General features: G+C 46.0%; 1 protein-coding gene across 1 annotated transcript in view; it reads left to right on the forward strand.

Annotated features, from left to right (window-relative positions):
* USP9X (ubiquitin specific peptidase 9 X-linked) overlaps nucleotides 1-25,526 on the forward strand; it is a 5,037,693-nt gene that overhangs the window by 480,959 nt on the left and 4,531,208 nt on the right. The window lies entirely within an intron of this gene.

A 25,526-nucleotide genomic window follows, 5' to 3' on the forward strand; every position in this document is an offset into this window, starting at 1 on the left:
TTCCTACCCTCTATGCAGGCAAGCAATGACCTTGTGGAACACTGCATTGTCTTACCAGGTTCAGTTACAAGCACAATTCCTGCCAGGAAAGAAAAACACATTGGCAGACGACCTAAGCAGAAACATCATGGATCCACACAAGTGGAAACTAGATCCACAAGTATTTGCAATGATAGCTCAAAAATGGGGGCGCCCAGACATAGATCTGTTTGCAAGCCCCCAAAACTACTAACTTCAAAAATTTTGCACAAGGACATTCCATCCACAAGCTTGGAAAGTGGACGCGCTCTCATTCAGTTGGAAAACATTAACAGTGTATGCCTTTCCTCCACTGCCTCTTCTAGCAAAGGTACTGCTGAAAGTCAGATTACGGAGGCCACAAATGATGCTCATTGCACCAGACAGGCCACACCAGCGTTGGTATCCAATTTTAAGGAACATGGCCCACGGCCCACCATGGATTTTACCACAAATTCCTCACCACCTCACCCAAGCGAGACCATCAGATTCTACACAGCCAGCTCAAGACTTTAAACCTGGCTGCATGGCAAATAACCCAAATAACCAGCCAACACCTCTATCCAAAGCAGTTATGGATGTCATTCAGGAGGCCCAGCACCAGGAAAACCTATTCAGACAAATGGAGAAGATTTTGCACCTGGAACCAACTAAAGGCCAAAATCCCCTTAATCCAAACATTCCTCAGATTCTACAAAATTTAACTGAGATGTTGCACAAAGGTCTTTCCTTTTCATCTATTAAGATCCACGCCTCGGCAATTTCAGCTCATTACAACACGGATCCTCCTTTATTCTCACATCCACTCCTAAGACAGCACCTCAGAGGGGCTAAGAACATAAGACCGCCAAGGAGAGCACCAACACCTACTTGGGATCTGAACTTTGTTCTGGAAAAGCTTACACTGCCTCCCTTTGAACCAGCTTTTTCAGCTGATTTAAAATTTCTTTCATGGAAACCTACCCTGCTACTTGCAATAATCTCAGCTAGAAGAGTCTCAGAGCTACAGGCACTAATGGCAGTGGCGCCTTTCCTCATTTTTCATCAAGACAGTCTCTCTCTACGAACTTAACCCTTCCTTTATGCCATAGGTGGTATCCAGTGTGGCCCTAAACCAAACCATTCATTTGCCCACCTTTTTCCCAAATCCCCAGAACGAAGGAGACTCCTGCACTCTTTGGACATTCACAAGCACCTAACACTATTACTAGCTCCTTCTAACCCTGTTTAACTCCACCTCCCATCCTTAGCTTTGGGATTCAACCCAAGTGTGGTGACTGCAGCAGGGTAACATGATGAACATAGTACAGTTTTGTACCTACCATAAATGTAGATGTGAGTGTTCACCCTGCTGCAGTCCAGGTTACCCTCCCTCCATCCTTTCTGAACTAGCTGAACTTATCTATACCACTCTATCCTATTCAACCTCTGTGTTGTATATGCTTGTGCCATATATATATATTTTGCCTACCTATTGGGGGCACCTGACATCTGGGGCAAGAAAAACTGAAGATAATGGTGTCGGATGCCTCTTGTATACCCCTGGCGCTCTGACGTCACGGAAGAAGCGACAGCAACTGACGCTGGACCAAGACTTTGGAACTCAGGCCGACTGCGGGACCGCCTGATGGCAGGATAACCCAAGTGTGATGACTGCAGCAGGGTGAACACTCTAACATCTACATTTATGGTGGATACAAAACTGTACTTTTATGGATGCTACCTCCTCTGCTCCATTGTCCTCAGGGCCGCATGCGGCATCTGTTGTACTGGAGTCGACCTCGGCTCCGATATTATTGGGGCCTATTCGCAGCCGGTCACCCAGTGTCAGGTATGAGTCTCCAGGTAGGAGATTCTGATCCCCTTCTATTTCTTCCAAATCCTCTAGGCTGTCTGATTTGGATGTGGATAGGTTGGTTCAGAGGCTCCTGCAGTTGCCGGTGTTAGAACTGTTTTCGGTTCCGACCCAGTCTGCTCCGCAGCCGGTCCCTGTCCTGGTACCAATGATTCCTCCTCCGAGCACCCATGTGTCGTCGGAGCTGGAGTACATCACAGAGTGATTTTCCTGTGTCGGCTCCGATACCCCAGGTGAGTATCGGAGCCGACGTCTGCTCCAACCATGTCTGCTCCGTCCTCTGGTTTCGGTACTCTGGTTTCCTCAGTCAGACCCGAGGGAGATACCTCGGGACTCCTGTCTGTTCCGAGTCTCCCACTCGGTGCATTGGCTCAGGGAATCTCGACTCCGGTCGTGGTCTCTGAGACTGGTCAGTCTTCAGATTCGGGGGGACCTGCTTTCGAGGCCATGAGGAGCGCACTGGCCAGATAGTCTGTCACATCACCTGGATTGGTCACTCTGTCTCCATGCACCCTGGCTCGAGCCTCTGACGCCCCCGAACTGTGGACGGTGGAGCCCCAAGGTCTGGGGATACCTCCTTGAGTTGTCTCCTACTTTGAGGGCCCCTCAGCCGGTGCCTGAGGAGCCCCCCAGAAAGTAGTTGTGCAAGACGAAGCACATAGATTCCCGGGACTAGTCCCTCACCTCTGATACCGACCTCGAGTCAGAGGGGTCCCCCAAGTTGTCCTTCGATGTCTTTCTCAGACATCCTGAAGATGTTGAGGCAGAGAGGCGACTGGCCTTCCAAGACCCCCTCTGAGGAGGATTCTGTATTCCTCAATGCCTTTGGAGCTCAACCCTCCGCCTCCTGGGTGTCTCCACCCTTTGACCAACTCCTGGATTTGATTTGTCGAAGGGTGTGGGAGAACACTGATTCCGTGGAACCGGTGCCCAGACGTCTAAATAAGTTCCTTTCTGCTCCCCCTAGAAAGAGTTCCTGACCAAAGGGGTTTCGGTGGCCACCTTGGTGGTGGCGGCAGCCACTCAGCAGGAAGTTGCAGAGGCTTCTTCCATCCATCCTCCTAACAAGGAGTCCAGGAGTATGGACTGCTACGGGAAGCATACCCTGTCTTCGGCGACCTTTACCTTATGGTTGCTGAATTACCTTTGTCATTTCACTCTGCTCCAAATAGATCTCCTTAAGGAGCTAGGAGATACTCTGATGGGTAACATGCTTGAGGTGATAAAGCAAACTGTTAACGCCCAGTTGTCTACCCTTGGTTCCATTGTCAACTCGTCCATGAGGCTCTTATCTTATGCAGCCGAAGGGGGAGAGTAGGGCAGCTAGCTCAGGTGTAGCTCTCAGAAGGCAAGCCTGGATGCGTCTGTCATTTCGCCGAGGCCTTTAAGTCTTCCTTCACTGATGCTCCCTTTGATGGGTCCTCTCTTTTCAGGACCAAAGTGAGACACCCTCACCAGATGCGAACAGGAGGGAAAGAGACCATCTGCCGTAGGGGCCCATTTCTCTCTCCCTTCTAGGCCTTACCCCAAGGCTCAGAGAGGGGGGGAAAATGTGGTTCAAGAAGTCTGAGGCCTTTCCCTACAGCTCAAGGTGAGCCCCCCTCCAGAGGCAAAGGAGGGGGGAAATTATTCTGGAAGATGCCGTCCTAGAGGCAGAGGAGGCCCCCGCAACTTGGGAGACAGCGATTCCTTTTGCGGATCTTCCTTCCAGCGAAACTGAGGCGTTGCCAGACTGTGCTGATGTCCTTCAAGGATGCATCTGCAGTCCTAACATATGGGTTGTCCTGCCTCAGGCAGCCCTTCGGTCGGCCGGATTCCAAAGTCTGGGTCTGGCCTCGGCTGATGTCGCACTTCACCCGACGTCATAGCTGCTGTGGTATAAAGGCATCAGCCGATGCCATTTTCCTCAGTCTTTCTTGCCGCGCGGTGCCCGAAGCAGAAGCTGTTCGCAAGTGCCGGTCGGTCAGATCCAGAGATTTCTACTACCGAAGACTTCTAAAAAGCTAAGTACCCCGTTGGGGACTCTTTCTTGCCTCAGCCGATGTCAGATAAAGTAAATTGTTTAACTTGTGGGAAACAAATACCTCATAAGGATTTCCACTCTTACTGCCTTCCTTGTTTAGGCCCGGACCACGACGTATCAGCTTGTTTAGCCTGTGCTTCCTTCAACCGACGGACGCTTAGACGTCGGTCGGAGTTTGCAGAGGAGTATTTTGGTCCCGCTTTTGCATACAAAATGCCGTCGGAGACTCCGACTACACAATTAGCTAAAAAGCGCAAGGAAAAGGACCGACACTCGCGGTCCGCGGTTTCGGCTGAAACCACGGTTAGGACAACCGCGAGTGTCTCGGTTTCGGCTGAAACAGAGTCCTCGGTTCTTCCTTCGGCCGAAAGCATGCCTCCTATAGCCGAGGCCTCACAGAGCATGGCTGAATCTGCTACTGAAATTACCCCTACAGAAGCAGGCACCCAGGATTTGTCAGATAATATTCCTTTAGACGTATCTACCCCTGCACGTGGGGCTGCTAGACCCCCTGAATCTATGTCTATCAAGGCTTTTTCCAGGGCTAAAGCAGCTAAATCTTCTAAGGCCTTACCTGCTAAAACTCCCTCACACAGGCCTACCTCTAGTTCCCAAATGCTCAGCCTGGCTGAGGATCTCATTTCTTTGATCAGGGGATCCCAACCTCACCCAGACAGGGCCTCTCAACCCCCTCCAGATAAGAGGCCTAGGACTGAACCCCCGGAACCTGTTTCTACAGATTATTCCTCGTATGTCTCAGATATTTCAGACCCTCAGGAAGGCCCATATTCTCCTTATGAGGATTCTGATGCAGAAGACTCAATTCCTTCTGCCTCTCCTCCTGAAGAATTTTCTTTTGGGGAAACCTTACATGCTATAAGGGAACACTTTCAATGGCAGGGCCAGGATTTTTCAGATTCAAGGAAAAGGCTAACTACTTTCTTACACTTACCACAGCATAGGCCTTTAGCCATTCCTCCAGTACTAACAGTTGTTGATGCATATAATGATGCCTGTACTGCCCCTGATTCTCTTCCTCCGGCCCCTGCCAAGCCTGACAGATATTACAGGGTCCCGGACACACTACCATTTGTATAAGGCTCCTGTTGCAGATCCTGAAACCATTTCACAGGGCCCTAAAGCTGTGGCAGCTGCCTCTGCCAAAAACCCTCTCCCCTCTGAAAGGGAATCTAGAGCATTAGAGAGATGGGGTAAAAAGGTTTATACTTCTGCTACTCTTCGCAGGGCCTTAAACTGTCAATTTCACATGATTCAGTACCAGGAATTTTTGTTAGACCAGCTAAATAAAAAACTATCCTCTCCTGAACCTATAGACCGCATGTCCCTTCAGGATTTGGTACATAACTCTCAGCAGGTCAGTAACCATTTCTTAAAATGTGGCTATGATGCACTGGGAGGCTTCCTTTAGATCAGCTATGACTGAACAGTGATTCAAAGGCATGCCTGGTTAAAAGAACAATCCTTACCAGACCATGTTAAGTCAAAACTCCTAGATGCTCCTATGGAGAAACCAAGTTTGTTTGGCTCCCCTGCACAGGAGGTTCTAAAGAAGGTGGAAGAAAAAGCAAAATCTGTCCAAACAGTGAAGGATTTCTTACAGGTCCAACCTCCGAGGTTTAGAAGAATTGGTCCTTTCCAGACACCTCCAGAGCACAGAGAGGCAGAAATAGACGCCCAAGAGGCAGAGGTCAATCCAGGGGTGCCTACAGGGGACGTCAGTGGCAACCTACCAACCAGAGAACTACTGCCACAGATTCAACTAAAACCACTTCCACAGGACAGACACAATGACTTGGCTCTGATTCCGCCTACCAGGGAACAACTGGAAGCACCCTTGGGTGGAAAACTAGCCTTATTTTCCGACAACTGGCATTACATTACAGGAGACAAATGGACTTTACAAACAATAGACAAAGGCTACAGGTTTCACTTCCACACTCTACCAAAAAAGAGAGGAATGCCAAACCTACCACCAAGCCAAAAAACAGACGCTCTAAGACAAATCAACAACTTACTAAGTACGAGAGCTATAGAAAACGTACCGCCTATGGAACAAGGCCAAGGATTTTACTCCAGGCTTTTCCTTGTACCAAGAAAAGAAAATCAATGGAGACCTATTCTCGACTTGTCCGCTCTGAACACATACCTCATTGTTCCAAAATTCAAAATGCTGACCCTCCAGCAACTTCTTCCCATGCTGGGCAAGGAGTCTTGGCTGGTGACTCTAGATCTCAAGGAGGCATACCTGCGCGTCCCTATACGACCAGATTGCAGAAGACCCCTCCGATTTCTTGCAGGATCAGAGCATTATCAATTCTCAGCATTGCCCTTTGGCTTATCTACTGCGCCCAGAGTATTCACGAAATGCCTGGCATCAGTAATTGCTCATTGCAGGCTTCAGGGAATTCAAATTTACCCATACCTGGACGACTGCCTAATACAAGCGGACAACAAGGCAAAATTAACAAAAGATTTGGAAAAGGTCATACAACTGTTGCAAGCCTTGGGATACACAGTCAGCATGCAAAAGTCAAGACTAGTACCATCCCAAAGGATAACATTCTTGGGTGCAGAACTGGATACATCAACTCAGATGGCTTTTCTCACAGAAGAAAAACAAAAGCAACTACCAGTCTATTTCATGATATTAACAACACAAGCTCAGCTTTTACTGCAAGGAAAGTCCTGCAAGCCCTGGGTTACATGGCATCCTGCATAATATTGATTCCGCATGCCAGGCTGCATATGAGAAAGTTGCAGTGGTACCTAAGGAATGTATGGTCTCAACACAAGCACAGCCTAGAAGCCCAGATTCCGATAATTCCATGCCTGAAGCAAGAATTCCTGTGGTGGGCTCAGGCCTGTCAGTTGAACAGAGGACTGCCTTTCCACAAACCTCATCCAAGCCAGACCATCACCACGGACGCCTCAGACCTAGGCTGGGGGGGCACACATGGTGGACAAGTGCATACAAGGCCTATGGACCCAAGACCAGCTGAATCTACACATATATCTAAAGGAGATGCTGGCAGTGAAACATGCAATCCAGGCATTCCGACCATTCCTTCAACAAGGTCACCTGCTGATAAGGACGGACAATACCACAGTCATGTGGTACATCAACAAACAGGGAGGTACACACTCATCCTCTATGCCAGATGGCAATGGACCTGTGGAATGTGGCCCTGAATCTCAACATTCAACTTCAGGCCAGATTTGTACCAGGAAAAGAAAATTCACTAGCAGACACCTTAAGCAGAACTACCACGGATGCTCACGAATGGATGCTGCATCCAAATATCTTCAAAACCATAACAAAGAAATGGGGACTACCAGAGATAGACCTGTTCGCCTCCCCACACAACCATTAATTGAAGAAATTCTGCACAAGAGCATACCACCCACTTGTTTGGAGGGTGGACTCCCTTTCCTTCAGCTGGAAAAACCTGACAGCATATGCATTCCCACCTCTTCCTTTGATGTACAAAGTCCTACTGAAGATCAAAGAGGATCAGCCAAGGGTAATCCTGATAGCTCCAGACTGGCCGAGGCAACATTGGTACCCACTACTGAGAAGCATGTCTCGGACACACGCATGGCCTCTACCTCTATGTCCCTTCTAACAGAACAACTACAAGATCCTACATCCAAACTTGAAAGCACTGCAGCTAGCTGCTTGGAATATTGCATAAAACAAAATAACCCAGATTTATCTCAGAGGGTTAAGGACATTATCCTGGAGGCTCGCAGACCCTCCACAAGGAAAACTTATTCAGCCAAATGGAAAAGATACCTCATTTGGAGTGCAGCAAAGGGAGAAAATGTCTCATTGGCAAATATAGCACACATCCTGGAATACTTAGCAGAACTGTTCCACAATGGCCTGTCCTACTCCTCCATTAAGATTCATGCATCAACAATTTCAGCAGAATACAACATGGATCCTCCTGTCTTCTCTCATCCTCTACTCAGGCAGTTCTTGAGAGGAATCAAAAATATAAAGCCTCCAAGGAAAAACCACCTTTACCTACATGGGATCTCAACTTTGTGCTGGAAAAGTTAACACTTCCCCCTTTTGAACCAGCAGCAACAGCAGATTTACAGTTCTTGTCTTGGAAAACTGCTTTCCTGCTAGCAATCACTTCAGCAAGAAGGGTATCTGAATTACAGGCATTAATGGCAGTACAGCCCTTGCTTATCTTCCATCAGGATAGAGTGTCTCTGAGAACCAACCCTACCTTTATGCCAAAAGTGGTCTCCAGAGTATCATTGAACCAAGCGATTCATTTACCTACATTCTTCCCAAACCCACAGAACAGGGGGGAAAGACTGCTACATACCTTGGATGTGCACAGACAATTACGCTACTATCTGGACAGAACTAAGACCAACAGAAAAACTGACCAACTTCTGGTAGCATATGCAACAGGAATGCAAGGAAAAGCAATTTCAAAACGGACAATCTCAAAATGGATAGGAAATTGCATTCAATTTTGCTACTCTTTTCATGGAAAGATGACTCCTGAAAATATCAGACCTCATTCCACAAGAGCTACAGCCACCACTACAGCTTTCCTACGAGGAGTGGCTACCAAAGACATTTTAGAAGCTGCTACTTGGAGCTCCGTGTATACATTTGCCAAGCATTATAACCTTCCTTTATACTCCAGATCCCGAGCAGGTTTTGCAACTGCTGTGTTGCAAGGGATCTTGACTACACCATCTTTATCTTAGTGCCTCCTCCCCCAGTTTGGCTATGGGTATTCTACCCATATGTTAGGACTGCAGATGCATCCTTGAAGGACATAGTACAGTTTTGTACCTACCATAAATGTAGATGTCCGATAGGTATGCATCTGCAGTCAGGATTACCCACCCTCCTTCCCCTCTGTGGTATTCCTAGGGTACCTACCCCTCTTTTAGCTAGCTGGGGGAATTTATTATGGTGTAATTGTTTTGTATATATGTATATATATTTTTTGCTCTCTACTGTTTGGAATTATTTGCATTTAACCAAATTTAGCCTTCCTAGAGGGCACCTGGCATCTGGGGCAAGAAACACCGAGGAAAATGGCGTCGGCTGATGCCTTTATACCACAGCAGCTATGACGTCGGGTGAAGTGACATCAGCCGAGGCCAGACCCAGACTTTGGAATCCGGCCGACCGAAGGGCTGCCTGAGGCAGGACAACCCATATGTTAGGACTGCAGATGCATACCTATCGGACATCTACATTTATGGTAGGTACAAAACTGTACTTTCCGGAGCCAGTCGGGGGCCGAATTTCGTTGCATCTGGAAGCCTTTGAGAGCATCACCCAGGATCATTGGGTGCTTCGAATAGTTACCGGAGGTTACGCTATTTCCTTTCTATCAACACCCCCTCCAGTCAGAAGAATCCCGGACGTCCCACCCAGTCAACGGGATCAAGCAGCAATAGAAGTTACAAAGCTGCTAGAAAAAGGAGTCATCCAATCAGTCCCCTCAGACCTTATCGGATCAGGAACTTACTCAAGACTCTCTTTGGTGCTGAAAAGAACAGGGGACCAGAGACCCATTCTGGATCTCAGTCGACTGAATCACTACGTTCTGAAGTCCAAGTTCCGAATGGTCACACTTCAGTCCATTTTTCCATTGCTGGAAAAAGGAGTATGGATGTGCTCCATCGATCTCAAGGATGCCTACTACCACATCAAGATGGACAAGGCATCCAGGAGTCATACGCTTCCGGCTGGGAGCCAGTCACTTCCAGTTTCGTGCCCTGCCCTTTGGTCTCACCACAGCCCCCAGTTTCGTGCCCTGCCCTTTGGTCTCACCACAGCCCCCAGGGTGTTCACCAAGTGTTTGGCAGTGGTGACAGCTCACCTAAGACGTCGTGGATTCCAGGTGTTTCCGTATCTGGACGACTGGCTTCTCACCGCCCCCACCAGGCATCTGCTCGTTCAAGCCAGGGAGACTACCATAGCACTGTCAACAATTAGGAATTACTTTAAACTGGGAAAAGTCTGCCTTGCTGCCCTCACGGCGTGTTGTTTTTATAGGCGCAGAGCTAGACTCTATTCAGATGCGAGCCTTTCTGCCACAAGAGAGAATGAGTGCTGCAGTCTCGGTTCTACGCACTGTTGCCCCTCAGAGTTCAAGCCAGGTTAGTTCTCCAGGTTTTGGGCACAATGGCTGCCACCATCATGCTGGTGCCTCTGGCCAGGTTACATATGTGGATTCTGAAATGGCTCCTTTCCGCCCAATGGTCATTTCAGAAACTTCCTCTTTCCCACTTGATACTTCTCTCAGAACGGTGCAGACAGAACCTCTGCTGATGGCTGCATTCCGCCAATCTGGACAAAGTGAGGAGCTTGATTCCTGTGTCTCCACTGGTCACGGTGACCAGGGACGCCTTCCAGATGGGGTGAGGGGGCGGCATTATCTTGGCAGGACAGTCCAAGGCACGTGGCAAGATCACGAGGTACATCTGCGCATCAATGTTCTGGAGATGAGAGCGGTGTTTCTAGCATTGCGAGCACTCTAAGACACACTACCTCTGGGAATGATTGCGATTTACTCGGACAACATCTCCGTTTTGTGGTACCTGAACAAGCAAGGGGGAACCAAGTCTTATCCCTTCTGCAGAGAGGCTATGCGAGTGTGGCATTGGGCAGTATCTTCCCAATGGTTCTTAGTGGCAACGCACATTCCGGGAAAGTCCAATGTGATGGCGGACAGGCTGAGCAGAGCTATTCTGATGCCTTACGACTGGTCCCTGAACAACCGAGTGGCGGTTCAAAGTTTCAATAGGTGGGGTCAGCCTTGCTGCGATCTCTTTGCCCGTCCCCTCAGTGCCAAATGCAGTGAGTACTTCACACTGATCCCCCCACAGGGGGAGTCACCCAGGGACGCTCTAGCCCACAATTGGCCTTCTGGTCTGATCTACGCTTTCCCTCAGTTTCCTCTGTTACCAACAGTGATTCAGAAAGCCATATCCTTGGGAGGCAGGATGATTCTTATTGCTCCACACTGGCCTTGACAAGTATGGTTCCCCTTTCTTCAGAAGTATGCAGTGGACGGTCCTTGGACTTTGGACCCAGTGCCAGACCTCCTGACTCGCATGTCAGGCCAGCTCCATCCATCCCTGCGAACTCTCAGGCTGACAGCCTGGCTACTCCACTTCCATCACTAGTTAGACGGCATTCTTTTTCACCGGAGGTGGTACACATCTTGTCTTCATGTCATAAGTCTTCTACCAGACAAATTTATTCCAGCAAATGGAAGAGATTCTCTATTTGGTCTCAGGCCCAAGGTTTGGACCCCTTCACAGCCCCAATCCCATCGGTTTTAGACTTTTTAGCCATGCTTTTCCGTCAGGGCTCTGCGCCCGCTACCATTAAAGTGCAATTGGCTGCAATCTCCAATTTCCATACATCTTATGAGCCCTCACTTATGGGCCATAAACTCTGCAAGGCCTTCTTGAAAGGCATTTGGCTACTTTGCCCTCCTGTGTCAGAGCCTGTCATGCCATGGGACCTAAACCTTGTGCTACAAGCCATCACTTCACCACCCTTTGAATCAGCTGCCACCTGTGAACTGAAATTTTTATCTTGGAAAATGGTATTTCTAATAGCCATTACATTGGCCAGAAGAGTATCAGAACTTCAAGCTCTGTCCATTAAACCTCCGTATTTGACCTTTCATAAAGACAGAGTTTTACTGAGACCTAACCCATCCTTCCTCCCAAAGGTGTCATCCACTGTTAATCTCCATCAATCTATCGAGTTACCAGTGTTCTTTCCAAATATTTCCAATAAGGCAGAGTTCAGGTTCCATCAGTTGGATGTGCACAGGCAATTGAGGTTCTATTTACACAAGACTGAACAGGTTAGGAAGTCTGATCAACTGTGTCCTCTTCAGAGAACAGAGCAGGTTGTCCTGTTTCCAAGTGCACAATTTCTAAATGGATTAAAGTTTGTATTTCCTTAATCTACTCAGCAGCAGGCAGGAGTTTACCTTTTCCTGTCAGAGCTCACTCTACCAGGGCAATGTCTACATAGATAGCATTCCATTCCAGGCTTTCACTGGATGATATTTGTGCTGCGGCCACCTAGACTTCTCCTCACACCTTTATCACTCATTACAAGCTGGACGTGGCTTCTAGGGGCCGGGCTTCCTTTGGTTCCACGGTTCTCAGGAGTATCTTCCTATGAGCCTCCCAGGATAGAGGTGCTGGGGACGCTGTCCCGTGAGTAAAGAATGGAGGCGAGATAGGACCACATAACATCAGTTAGTTATGTACTCACCATAAAGGCTCATCCAGACTCTGCTACACTTTGCTGTGAAGGAAAGGTTAGTTTGCTGTTATTTTTTGTATTTCTGTATTGCCTTTCTATATTTTGAATACTGTAGTTTGTTTTCTTTACCTTGTGTTTTGCTTGCATTCTGTTTAACAGCATATTAAAACTTCAAAAGAGACCACAGCTCTCTCTGTTCTGAGTCAGGCAGAATTTTTTCCCTCCCTCCCACCCATTTAAGTTGTCTTGTTAAATACCACTGTCTTTCTAGTTGCCCGCCTCTTATGTTAATCTGACCATATATCTCATTTCTCTCTACTTTCACTGGCTTATGTGAGTAATCACAAAACCATCACTTTTGAAATCCCACCCCTTCAATTATTTAAATTTATTGGCCATCCTACAGTATTTCATAGTACCAAAATACAAAAGTAACCACCCCTTTCAGTCCATCTTGCTGTTTTAAAATAGTAACTCTCCACTAAACCTTAACTTTTAAACAGGTAAAACTCAAGTTACCTACTTTCATATCTAACTTCTCTAGTGCACACTGCAGAGTGCATTCTTTTCAATCTTACCTTTAAGCATCCCTGTTACTAGCACTTTCTCTAATACCTAAAAGATCATCTCTACTTGACTCCAAGTAGACTTTTCTCTATCTGTTAAACCTAGCACTTGCTCCTACAGTACTTATTACCTTGATCGGCACTCTTATAGATAGCACCCCAAAAGGCAAACCCCCATTTCTCGGTCACTCCGTCCCCGGAATCTCTTTTAAAGTTTTTTGTCTAGTCCTTCTAGCATGTCGAGAGATCAGTTGCTAGTGTCCTCTCCTGCTCAGCTGGTGAACCTGGGAATATTGAGGCAATGTTACAATTGCCTCATGTACACTGACAACACTCTCCTCCTCCCACAAAACACAAATACATGCGAGATGCAACTATACGGCCAAACTGGAGGCTGAGCTCTCTCAACATAGGACTGGCAAGACCAGTCAGGAGGAGAAGGTTACCACACACACTATAGACCCAGTCTCACATAGTACCATCACAACCTCAAATCATACACATAAACACACAAAGACATACTGGCGGCTCTGATCAAAATCTACCAAAACAGCAGAGGCCACCAAAGCAGACACCCAAACAACCACCACCTCAGAACACAACACCTGCAACACATAGACCTCACAGTCAGAGTGTCAAACAGTCACAGCCCTTAAGGCCAAACACAATGCCAGACACACTAGTCATTGGTGACTCCATAGTCAGACACACTGGCGTCCCGCTCACCAGACTGAGTAAGGAGAAGGTCACAGTAAGCTGCCTGTCGGGCGCTAGAATCCGCCACATAACGCAAGCACTCAGGTCTCTCAACAGCAGGTACAAATATGACTCAGTCATTGTCCACGCTGGTGTAAACTACCTGAGACGTACCTCCTTGGACTACATGAAAAGAGACATTGAGGAGCTCTCTGATTATGTAGCCCAGGCAGGTATGACCCTGACCTTGAGCAGTATCCTACCTTCACCAAGAATGATGCCACAATACAGAGATAAGATGATCAGCTTTAACAATTGGCTTAAACTCTGGTGTCATTCAAAGGGGATCCAATGTCTGTCTGCCTGGGATGACATGCTGGACAAGCCACGCTGCTTCGCAAGGGATGGCTTGCACCTGTCACCCTGGGATTCGGTATTGGCAAAGGCTCTTGCCACCCCATAGTGCCTTTTTAGGCAAGGCTCAAATTCTAAACCTACCACCCTAGAACACAAAAAAGGAAAAAAACTAAGGGTAATGCTGCTCAATGCCAGAAGTCTAAATCTCAAAATGCACGCACTCGAGGTCCTTCTCAGTATGGAGAACATCGATGTCTGTGCAGTGACAGAAACCTGGTTCAAGGCTCCTGAGAGCACCCCAGCACTATCAGGTTTTACCTCTTATCATGCGTTCGGGCCCAAAATCCGGACAATACCAAGAAAGGAGGGGGTATCCATATTCATCAAAGACACCCACACCTCAAGACTGGTGGCAACGACGATGCATCGGAGACCATCCAGGTGCAATTAACCATAGGCAAGACTGCTCTGCAAATTGTAGCATGTTACAGGCCACCCTCACAAACTCAGGAACCTCACATGGCCTTCCTGAAAACACTAGAGGGATAAATGTATCACCAAACACCATCATACTAGGTGACTTCAATTACCCTAATATAGACTGGGAACACTACTCAAGCCCAAACACCCTAGCCCAAAAGTTCCTGGAATTCATAAACTCAAATGCCATGGAACAACTAGTCACCATCCCCACAAGAGGAGAAAACATACTTGATCTCATCATCACGAACATGGGAGCACAATGTTCAACACGAAGTATACCCCTCACTGGTGAGATCAGATCACAAACTAATCTCGCTGGAGGTCCTCATCCCACCCCCACCTGAAATAAAAAAGACCACAGTAAAGAACTTCTCGAAAGCCGACTTCACACTTCTAAAGACTAGTGTGGTCTCCTTTAAGGCCCCCGAGCCAACGGAAAACAGTACTCAAGCCGCTGAATCACTTACAAATGCCTTCTACCAGCACCTGCAGGACTGCATGGATAAGGCAATCCCAAGCAAAACAAAGACTCTTTGTACCAAAGGCAAGCGTCCACTCTGGTGGACCCCAGCCATAAACAAACTCTACAACAAAAGGAGGAAGCTACTACAAGATGGAGCAAAATCCTTAAAAGGTAAGACACCCTTGATCATTATAAGTAAAAAACTAAGAGCTCTCATAAAATCATCCAAAGCAAATTTTGAGAGAAAAATAGCTAAAGACTCAAAAGACAATCATAAGGCCTTCTTTAGCTATGTTAGAAACCTGGGAGGAAACTCCCAGATATGCTCAGAACTAGTTCAAAATGATGTGAAGATTACTGATCCTACAGACATTGCCAACATACTGGCTGACAGGTTCAGTGCAAACTTCTCCCCCCCCCAAAAGGAGAGATATCTATACCAAGCGATTGCAGCCCCCCAAACATCTCCAACGCCCAAGTGAGAACTGCTCTCTCCAAAGCAAAAAACACAGCATCCATGGGACCTGATGGTGTCCCCGGCTGTGTGCTCCATGAACTCAATGAGGAATTAAACCCACAGCTAGGACAGCTGTTTAATCATAGTCTTACCTCTGGATACGCACCCAGGAGTGGCGCACTGCAACTGTGGTCCCACTTCACAAAAGCGGTGCCTCCACCGACCCTGGAAATTACCGCCCATTAGCTTGACAAGCCTTATCTGCAAAGCCATGGAGAGGATCATAATGGACCTCATAAATAAAGACATAGGGAATTTGCAGACTTTGGATCCATCCCAGTTTGGCTTTGTCAAAGGCAGATCATGCCTTCTAAACTTGGTTGACTTTTTCGAAACAGTCACCAAAGCCATTGATGAGGGAAAGGCAGTCCATACAGCCTACCTCGATCTGGCGAAGGCCTTTGATACAATACCCCACTCGGGTATCATTGAAAAACTCATCAGCTTAAATGTTAACCCATACATTACAAGATGGGTTGCAAACTGGCTGAGTGACAGAACCCACAGGATTAGAGTTGCTGGCGCCATGTCAGACTCAAAGCCTGTCACAAGTGGTGTACCACAGGGCTCAGTCCTGGGCCCACTCTTGTTTGGCATCTACTTTTCCGAAGTACAAGCAAACACAGGAGGGTTATGGCTGACAAAGTTTGCAGATGACTGCAAACTGGGCACCATAGTAGAAAACACATCTGACACAGATATCCTTCAGAAGGGTCTCACAGAAACGGATAACTGGTGCCAGAGCCATGGCCTAAAGTTAAATGCCAAAAAATGCATAGTCATACCCTTCGGGAAAAACAAGGTTACCCCTAGCTACCAAATAGGTGGCAATCCACTGAGTACAGAAGAAGTTATCAGGGACCTGGGGACCCAGGTTGATAGTAGTCTGTCATTCGACACCCATGTAGCTAAAGTAGTTAGGAAGACCTTCTACATTGCCCACCTTATGAAGGGATTCTCATCTAGATCAAGGGAGGTCATAGTCTCCCTATACTCATCACTCATCAGACCAATGATTGAGTACAATGCCCCATTCGGAATGTATCTGACCCGACACTTGCAGCAGCTGGAGAGGCCACAAAAGTTCCTCACCAAAAGGATAAAGGGTCTCAAACATCTGTCCTATGCTGCCCGACTGAAAGAACTCCAGCTCTATTCAGTCGCTTACCGCTTGCTCAGAGGTGACCTTTGCCTAACATACAAGGCCATGTCAAACCCAGATTTGATGAATATGCTTCACCTCAAAAAATCTAGATCCGTCAGAGCCACAACGGCGGGAGACTTAAACCTCGACACGGCTATTAATAGGACGTGCTGGAGGGATAGATTCATCACCCAAAGACTCCCTATGCTGTGGAATAAAATCCCGGTATATGTGAGGCAGAGCACCTCGCTGGCCTTGTTCAAGAGAAATCTTGACCAATGGATGGGAGATCGCAGATATACCCCAGGGATTACCTCAGTGTCACTGCTCAACAGAGGCACAGCAAAATAATGGGTATAGTTCCCCATACTAAAGGGGTGGCGTAAGCCACAAAACTATGGGCTAGGCTTGTAAATGCCCTCGGGCAGATAGCCTAGTATGAACCTATGAACCTATGAACGATCGATGTATGTGGTCCATCTCGCCTACATTCTTGTGTACCCTCCCACCTGCCCCCTTCCTAGAGGATTTGGAGAAGTATTGGCTCTGTGAACCCTTCAAGGTCAGTTGCTTTTTCTTTATTTGGCTGGAATTCCTTCCACTGTTGGTCATGTATGGGTTATGATTGGTATGGTTGCAAACAAGATCTGGGGCTAGGGCGAGGTGCATCTTGGCATACCGGGTTAGCCCAGCCAATTAGAGACTTAGTGCTAGAGAAATAGTTGGTAGAGTCGGAGCTGATTCTCTGCTCCGAACCCGTGAGTAAAGAATGTAGGCGAGATTGACCACATCAATCGTTATGGTGAGTACATAACTAACTGTTTTCAGAAAATCTGATCAGCTCTTTGTATCCTATGCTGCAGGATCTGAAGGAAAGCCTATATCAAAACAGACCATTTCAAAATGGATAGGACATTGTATCCATTTCTGCTACACACACCATGGGAAACCTGTACCTGCTAACATTAGACCTCATTCCACCAGGGCTACAGCAACATCATCAGCCATCCTCAGAGGGGTACCAACCAAGGGTATTTTGGAAGCTGCAACTTGGAGTTCAGTGCACACCTTCACCAAGCACTACCACTTACCTCTATACTCAAAAACCAGAGCTAGCTTTGCCACTGCAGTTTTGCAGGGCCTACTAGCTTCTCCAAACCCTGTTTAGTACCAACCGCCCAGCCTTAGCTTTGGGATTCAACCCAAGTCTGATGACTGCAGTAGTGTAACACGATGAAATATAGTACAGTTTTGTACCTACCATAAATGTAAATGTTCGAGTGTTCACACTGCTGCAGTCCAGGTTACCCTCCCACCTTCCCCTCTTTTTACCTGGGTTTTATCTATAGCTCCCTGTTTATACAATCTCTAAGATGTATTTCTATATGGTGTATTTGCTTACAGCTGTAGCTATTGTTTTCTACTTATGTAATTTACTTAGGATTATGTATTGCCTTACAATTTGGGGGCACCTGACATCTGGGGCAAGAAAAACTGAAGAAAATGGCATTGGCTGCCTTTTATACCCCTGTTGCACTGACGTCAGGGAAGAAGCGACAGCCGCCAACGCCGGACCAAGTCTTTGGAACTCAGGCCTACTGCGGGACCGCCTGACGGCAGATAACCCAAGTGTGATGACTGCTGCAGTGTGAAAACTCTAACATCTACATTTATGGTAGGTACAAAACTGTACTTTTTGGATGTGAAGGTAAAGTACCTTCCCTAAGAACGCTTAATGCTGTAGGCCCTTTGATACCTTCAATCCTTACAAGTCTAGCTGGTAACCATGGATTTCAGTGCTTTGCATTGGTCTGTGTTGTAGTCATAACTTTGATCTCTGCAGCAGGCTGAGTTGGACATCAGGCCTGACTGAGTTGCACACCGTTCCTCCATGCGTGGGTTACCATCATTTTGCCTTGGCCATATTCATTTAGCTGATAAGTTGATGGCATCCAGCTGTGCCATCTTAATATTTGTCTTGCTATATTAATTGGTGTCATTTGGACACTAATTCATCTTGACTCCACCAGTGCCAGTCTCCAGAATGTGACATCCAGTCCTACCCTTTTAAAGGAGAAAACTAATAATGGATGTTGCAACTGCAAAAGAATGAAGGCATGCCCTCAGGCAGACTACTATGCAGCCCCTGACAACAGATGCTGTGGATATTGTCTGATGTGCTTGTACCTTTGCCCTCAAAGTACTGGAACCTTGAGTCCTAATGAGAAGTTGTATATAAACACCAAAGAAATGATAGCAGGCGTTCTAATCCTCAATTCCTTCAAGGCAGTCTGGGAGCTTTGGATCCTGAATTTCTTCACTGACAGCACTACATTTATTTGGTACATTAAAGGGAGGGGGAGTAGTGCCCCCCCCCCCCACCACCACTGCAGGTTAGACGTGCACTTCAGTACACAATGCTCCTGAAGACAATGTAATATCTGTGTAAGAGAATTCAATGGCAGATCACTTGTGAATGTTTTCAGTAGATTTGCATGAGTAGTGTCCACTAGATGGGTAAACTTTCCACTACCTCATGAACAGATGGAGTATTGTTATAGTTGTCTGATCAATAGATGGCTAAGGAGGTTCTGCTCCAGAGAACCAAATTGGCTCGGACAGCAGATGGATTCTTTCTGAACTGACTAGGTTTTTCTTTGCATTTCTTGCAGTACTCTTGCTACCCAGGATGTCTCAAAAACAGGAGGAGAGGCTAAAAATGTGATTACCCTGTTTTGGTTAAGGCAGTACTGTTTATCCCACCTTCTCCATGTGGCCAGGAAGAAACGGCCATTCTTCCCACAGCATGTCCCTGTTACATCTGTCTGTCAACGCTAAAACAGACCACTTAAAATGTTTGATTTAACCCTTTGGCACCTTTGTTCTTGGTGTGATTTTAAAGTTGAGAGAAGCTAGGAGACTAAGTACCAGAAAGTTATACACAGCTAAATGGAAACTATTTTCCTTCTGGTACTTGGAGGAAACTGCACCCAGTACAGATGTTACATGCCAGTGGTTCTACAGTGTCCGTCTTAGCTGTTTTTCCTTACTTTGCTTATGCCTTTAAGGATACTATTTCAGACATTACCTGCTTGTGGATTCCCCTATCATCCAGGCCAGCAGTCAATTCCGGGAAGGCTTCATAGTTCCAGCCTGCAATTTGATTTCTTTGTTGGAGTAAAAAAAAGGACAGTTTCCTCGCTTTGAAGTAGCTGATACAGTGCCTGTGAAGTTTCTGACTTTAAAAGTTCATCTTTATTGCAGTTAACTCTGCTAGGTGAATTATGGAATTCCAGACCCAACTAAATGGTGACTTACCTATTGTTTTATATAGATGGGCTTACTCTTCACACTAACACTTTGTCAAAAGTCATTTCAGAGGTAGCCATGAATCAAAACAGTCAAACTTCCCTGTATATTTTTCTTGATCTCAAAGTGAGATCATTTTGCACTATATAGATGTGCATAGGCAATTGAAATATTACTGGGACAGTGCTAAGGTCACCAGGTAATAAGAACAGTTTTCTGTTTTGCAGAAAAGTAAGGGCTACCAACAATTTCACTAAATGGTCACTGCACTTATTTTTGGCGTAAAGCTCATGGCTAAGGTCATGTAGTGATGTCCCAGCTCAGTGGCTCACTCTTGTGTAGTGAATGCATGTGTGTATCTTTGCTTTGGTTTTGAAATTCCTGTACTTGCACTGGTGTCACCAAAGCAGCAAGTCAGTGGGGGCTATCTCCCATCCTCAGTGATAAACTGGTGTCCTCTACCACACCCATCCTGTCCCACCCAGTTCTTCCAGCACCTATTCTGTTAGACAGGGATTATCTGGTCTGGGTTGGATAGATTTGCATCTGGATGCATTCTTCAGTGTGATGCAGAATTCAAAGAAAGGAGGGGATAGAGATGCTGCTGACACCACCTTTTTGTTTTAGGTAACATTGGATCTCTCATCATAGAAACATTTGAGGAGACGCCGTATACACTGCCTCTGTGTATGATAATGCTAGTATGTACTAGTTCAGAGGACATGCTAAATATTAGATTAAGAAGCCTACTCCCAAGAAACTTTTAACTAGTACTAGCTAAATAGAAGGATTCTGCCTCTGGGACCAGAAGGAATCAAGACCCTGTCTCAACTTCAGCCTTGCTTAAGCAGTACCTGTTTAAGCTTTTCAATACAGGGCATGGTTTATGCCATAGTGAAGGTATATCTTTCAGCTATCAGCCTACATGTCCACCCCCCCTTAGCATTTTTGTGATCAATTCCTTAAGGATGTTGCGTTTGAGACCACTTAGAAGAATGCCTCTCCTTGGGACATTAATTTTGTGTTGGAAAGTCTCATTGAATTAGCAACAGATTTATTAAAAATTTATAGTATGGAAGGTGGACCCCTCTGCTTGTCATCAGCCAAAGTAATTTCAGAACTGCATGTCATGTGCAGATCCTTTTTTTGTGTTCCATAAGGATGGATTCAGCTTGAGGACAGGCTTTTCCTTTATGCTTAGCGATTACAGAATTTTCCATAAATCTGGCTATATTGCTGCAAATCACTTTTCCTAATTCTCAGAGTAAATGCATTAATTGGATTTATGTAGATGACTTGGAAAATTATAACAAAAATATTCATTTCAGAACAACCTTTTTGTATCCTTTGCTGCTAACAAGAAAAGGAAGCCTTTTTTTTTCAAATAGACCATCTCAAAACTGGTATGCTATTACTTTTTGGTGTAAAACTCTTAGAAGATGCTAGAAGGGCCCCTTGGATGTCATAACTAGGGGGTACAGCCACTGTAGCCTTTGTAGTGGGGGTAGGGGTTTCAGTATACACTTCATTTTATTGGCTGGCACTAGATTATCTTAATATTTTGACACCCTACAGGCTTGACATTCTCTTTAGGGTCACTGTAGGGTTTGCTGTTGCCATCTTGGAGCATCTCTTGTAAGTTGCTGTAGCAAACTCCTTCACACTTCCCCATCTAAACCTTTTGAGTTCTGGAAATCTTAAGTGTTTTAGTATTACTGCAGTAGTGATCCATAGGTCATTCATAGGTTCATAGGAGGGCTACTAGTTTAATGGCCGTAAGGCCTAAATTCATGTTACTCTAATTGAACATAGATGGTCATTGTTAGAGCGGTTCTATGATCGGCACTGACTGCCCCTGTCCATGAGGGACATGTGCCACCCCCAGGGAGAATTTATGGTAACCCATCCAGTTGTCAAGGTTATGCTTAAATAGAATTGAACAGCTCTGCTTTATGTGAAGTGGGAACTTAATTCCAGAGGAGTGGCAATCTGAGAGATAAGTCTGTCTGTCCATGTTCTGTTAATATCACAGACTAGGTTGAGATCCCTGGAGCAAGTGACTCTTGTCCCATTTGATTTGTGATGTGCAGCATTTCGGTTACGACAGTCGGACTGCTCCTGTAAGGCAGGCATAGGTCACCTGTCAGCAGCCTGTATGATAGAGTACTGTGACAGCGCCTTGTCTTTTCATGTAAGTCACATTTTGGAGGCCTTGGATTCTCTTGTTTAGAAACCTCTGGTGTCTCCTGGTGCTGCAGGTGTTTGGTGAGATACCTACAGAAGGGAGCATTGTACTCTTAGTGATCTGATAAGGGTAGAGTACAGCAGAGTTATAACCACCTTAGTCTTGGAGGTGATGCCCTTATGAAGTGCACAATGTAGAAGGCTTTCATTACCGCTATGGACACATGGTGATTGAAGTTTATATTGCTGTCAACCTGTGTTCCCAAGTTTACCACCACTGGGTTTGAGCTTAGAGGGATGCTATCTATATCATAATTAGCAGGGACTACTTTGTTAAAGGGGATAATGAGGCTTTTTTTTTGCATCTAGTTTGTCCTTGACTTTGGCATCAGTCATTTGTCTGAGTCAGCCCCTACTGTAAAATGTTTACATCATTGGGGGGGTCTCCTTGATTGGACCCAGTTTGGAGTCATCTACAAACTTGATAAATCACAGACCATCTACTTTCACATGGATCACAGAGAAATAGATTCCAAACAGTTAAAGGTCCAGCACAGACCCTTGTACTCCACTGTTAAACTTGTCTACTGGTGGAGGTGAACTTCCTAACTTTGACTATGTGTTCTGTCAGTGAGCCAGTTGGCTACCCATCTAGTGGCATATGGGTTAATCCTCACCTGGGAGAGTTTCTCAGTGATCCCTTAGTGGGGATTGTGTCAGAAACCTTTGGCTAAATCACGATAAGTGGTGTGTACTGCTTTTCTTTCATCCAAGACTTCATTGATATGGTCAGGGAAGTCCACTGGGCTTAATATGCAAGATCTACCCATTATGAAACCAAACTGGATGGGGTCAAGAGTTTGAAGGTCGCTTGTGTCCTTCTTAGGTCCATGGTGATTCTTTCCATGGCCTTGCAGATGAGGCTGGTTAGGCTTATGGATCTATACTTTCCTGGGTCTGTTAATGGGGACTCCCTTTGTGTTAGGGGATTAATATTGCTGTTCTGCACTCTGCCGGAACAAAGCCAGTGCTCAGGCTATGGTTAGAGTGTGACAAGTGGTTCCACTAGGTCTTGTTTTAGATTTAGTAAGCAACTTGGTGTGTTATCTGGTCCCATAGAGGCTGTGTTTCTGGCCTTGGAGAGTGCTTGTATGACCTGTTCTTTGGAGATGCTCGATAGTGGACAGGTGTCAGCAATGCTATAGGATATAGATGGCGAGGAAAGGGGGGGGGTCAAGTTATTACCAAATCTGTCAGCTACCAGGTTCAGTTTCCTCAGGTTCAGCGAGAGTGGTACTGTCCACTATAATTGTGGCACGCAGCTGGGCATTCCCTTTGTTTCCAGACGTAGCTAAAAATGCCTTATGGTTGTCTTTAGCTAGGGATGCTATTTTAGTCTTGTAATTAGCCTTAGAGGACTTTACAAGCTATCTGATTTGCTTGTTCAAGCTGTGGAGGGTATTCTGGTGATAAAGTTCTGTCTTAATAGATATCCGTTTTTCTTGTGTTATGTAACTTATACTTAGTCAGGAGGACCTGGTTTTAGTCCTTTGAGGTATAGCTGAATCAATGCATTTAAGTGGGCTGTATAGGGCATTTGTGTACTCTTCTGCGTAGGAGTCCTTGCTGGCTGTGTTAACAGGGGCTTTGAAACTTTTTATACTATCGCTTAATAGGCTGTAGTTTGCTTTGGAGTAATTTGTCTGATCTTCACTTCAGACTAAACTGATTTATGATCTGACTTTACCAGGGAGGGCAACACACGGGGTAGTGCAGTGACCCCCACATGTTGAACACTAGGTCTAGGACATTTGAGCCCTTTGAGGGTTGCAGACCAACTGTTCCAGGGCATTTGGATTAACAAAATCCAGGAACCTCAGAGCGATGGTGTTTGTGCTCGTACAAGTCTCCCAGTTAGATGGGACTTGCCAAGGTGCTTGGCTGTATACAGAGCGACTCCAGCAAGTCCATGTAGGCTGTGTGCTTTTCCTGGTTCATGATGGGGACCTATTACTAGTGATGATGTGATAGGGTATTTGGCCTACAGTTGTGTATCTGGAGTAGCTCAGAGAGTTGTACAGTTTGGCCAGTTTGGAGGTGTATTTGGATTTAATAAAGATCTGTACTCTTCTACCATTGGTTCTTTCATGCTCTTTTTGAGGTCTGAATGGCATTGTAGCCTTGTATGGCTAGGGTGCTGTCGGTGGCCTTGAACCAAGTCTCAGTGACTGCACAGACATCTGCATCTTACAAGGTGACAAGTGCTTCTAGGGAGTGCAGTTTACTGTTTAGGCTTCTAGCATTAAGCAGCATGACCTTGAGTTTGTCTCTAGTGGATTTCTTTTTGTTGGAAGTTTTGTTTTGACATTGCCTAAAAAAGGCACTATGGGGGAGGCAGGTGTCTTTGCCAGTATCCGAAAGCCTTGAGGAGGCAAGTGATTGCCATGTCTGGCAAAGCAGCATTGTCTGTCAACCATGTCATCCTAGGCTGTCTGATACTAATCTCCCTAGAGTGACACCAGAAGCCAAGCCAGTTGTTGAATTTAGTCATGTTTTGTCTGTATTGTTATCCTAAGTGAAGGTAGAATGCTATTAAGGCTAGGGACATAACCTGGCTGGAACATATAATCAGAGTTCAGTCTTGTCTCTCTTTGTATAGTTCAGAGAGGTACGTCTCAAGTCTTTCACTCCAACATGTACCGTGAGTGTCAACAGTAATTGTTGCTGAGTGACTTGACTGTGTGTAATTTGACAGATCCTGGCACCTGACAGACAGCTGACCATGACCATCTTGTCCAACCTGGTGAGGGGGACATCTTTGTGTTTTACTACTGAGTCGCCTATGACTAGGACATTAGGTTTTGAGGTGTTTTGCCTTGGGGGCTTAATTGTTGAGGCAGTGTGTGTTGTGTAGTGGTGGATTTTTTTGTGTACTAGTATATGTAGGTTGTTTGCACTTGAAAGATATCTAGTCTTTTGGTAGGCTCTTAGTGAGTACCTCCACTTACATGGCTTTGTGTGTCTTGACCTTGTACGAGTAAAGGTGTGTGTTGACAACCTGTATTGTTTGTTATATGAGAGGATTAATTCTAGTTTCAGTATTTGGTCGCTTTAGGAGCAAAGTGGTTCATTACATTGTCTTAGCTGCCTATGTCAATCAGGCTGGAGAACTGTTGGGAAGTTGACCGTCTATATTAGCAGATATTGAAGTACTAATTTCTGAGAGGGCGGATTAGATCAACTATTGCTGTGGGATTAACAAGGGGACTTCTATAGATTATCAGGGATGGAAAGTGGGGCAATGCATCTCAGTGCTCAGCAGAGTTGCCTACAGTGCAGAAGTGCACATCTGGATTGCCCACAGAGGAGCAGGCAACCTGGGAGAGTTTCACTAACTGATGTCTAGGGGAAAAAGTTTCTAGGAGTTAGCATCTATGCAAGGTACAGCTAACCCCTGTTGTGTGGTGCACAGCTGTGGCCAAATGTGAGGCTTGTATACAGTCAGTTAAATAGTTTTAAACTAGTCTGGTAATAGGAAGTCAGTGATCCTTCCTCCAGCTCTGACAAGGCTGTATCCATACTCTTCTGCCTCAAAGGTGCAGAGGAGCCCTT

Source organism: Protopterus annectens, chromosome 5.part0 (assembly GCF_019279795.1).
Source record: "Protopterus annectens isolate FY-2018-M chromosome 5.part0, PAN1.0, whole genome shotgun sequence".
Lineage (NCBI taxonomy): Eukaryota > Metazoa > Chordata > Ceratodontiformes > Protopteridae > Protopterus > Protopterus annectens.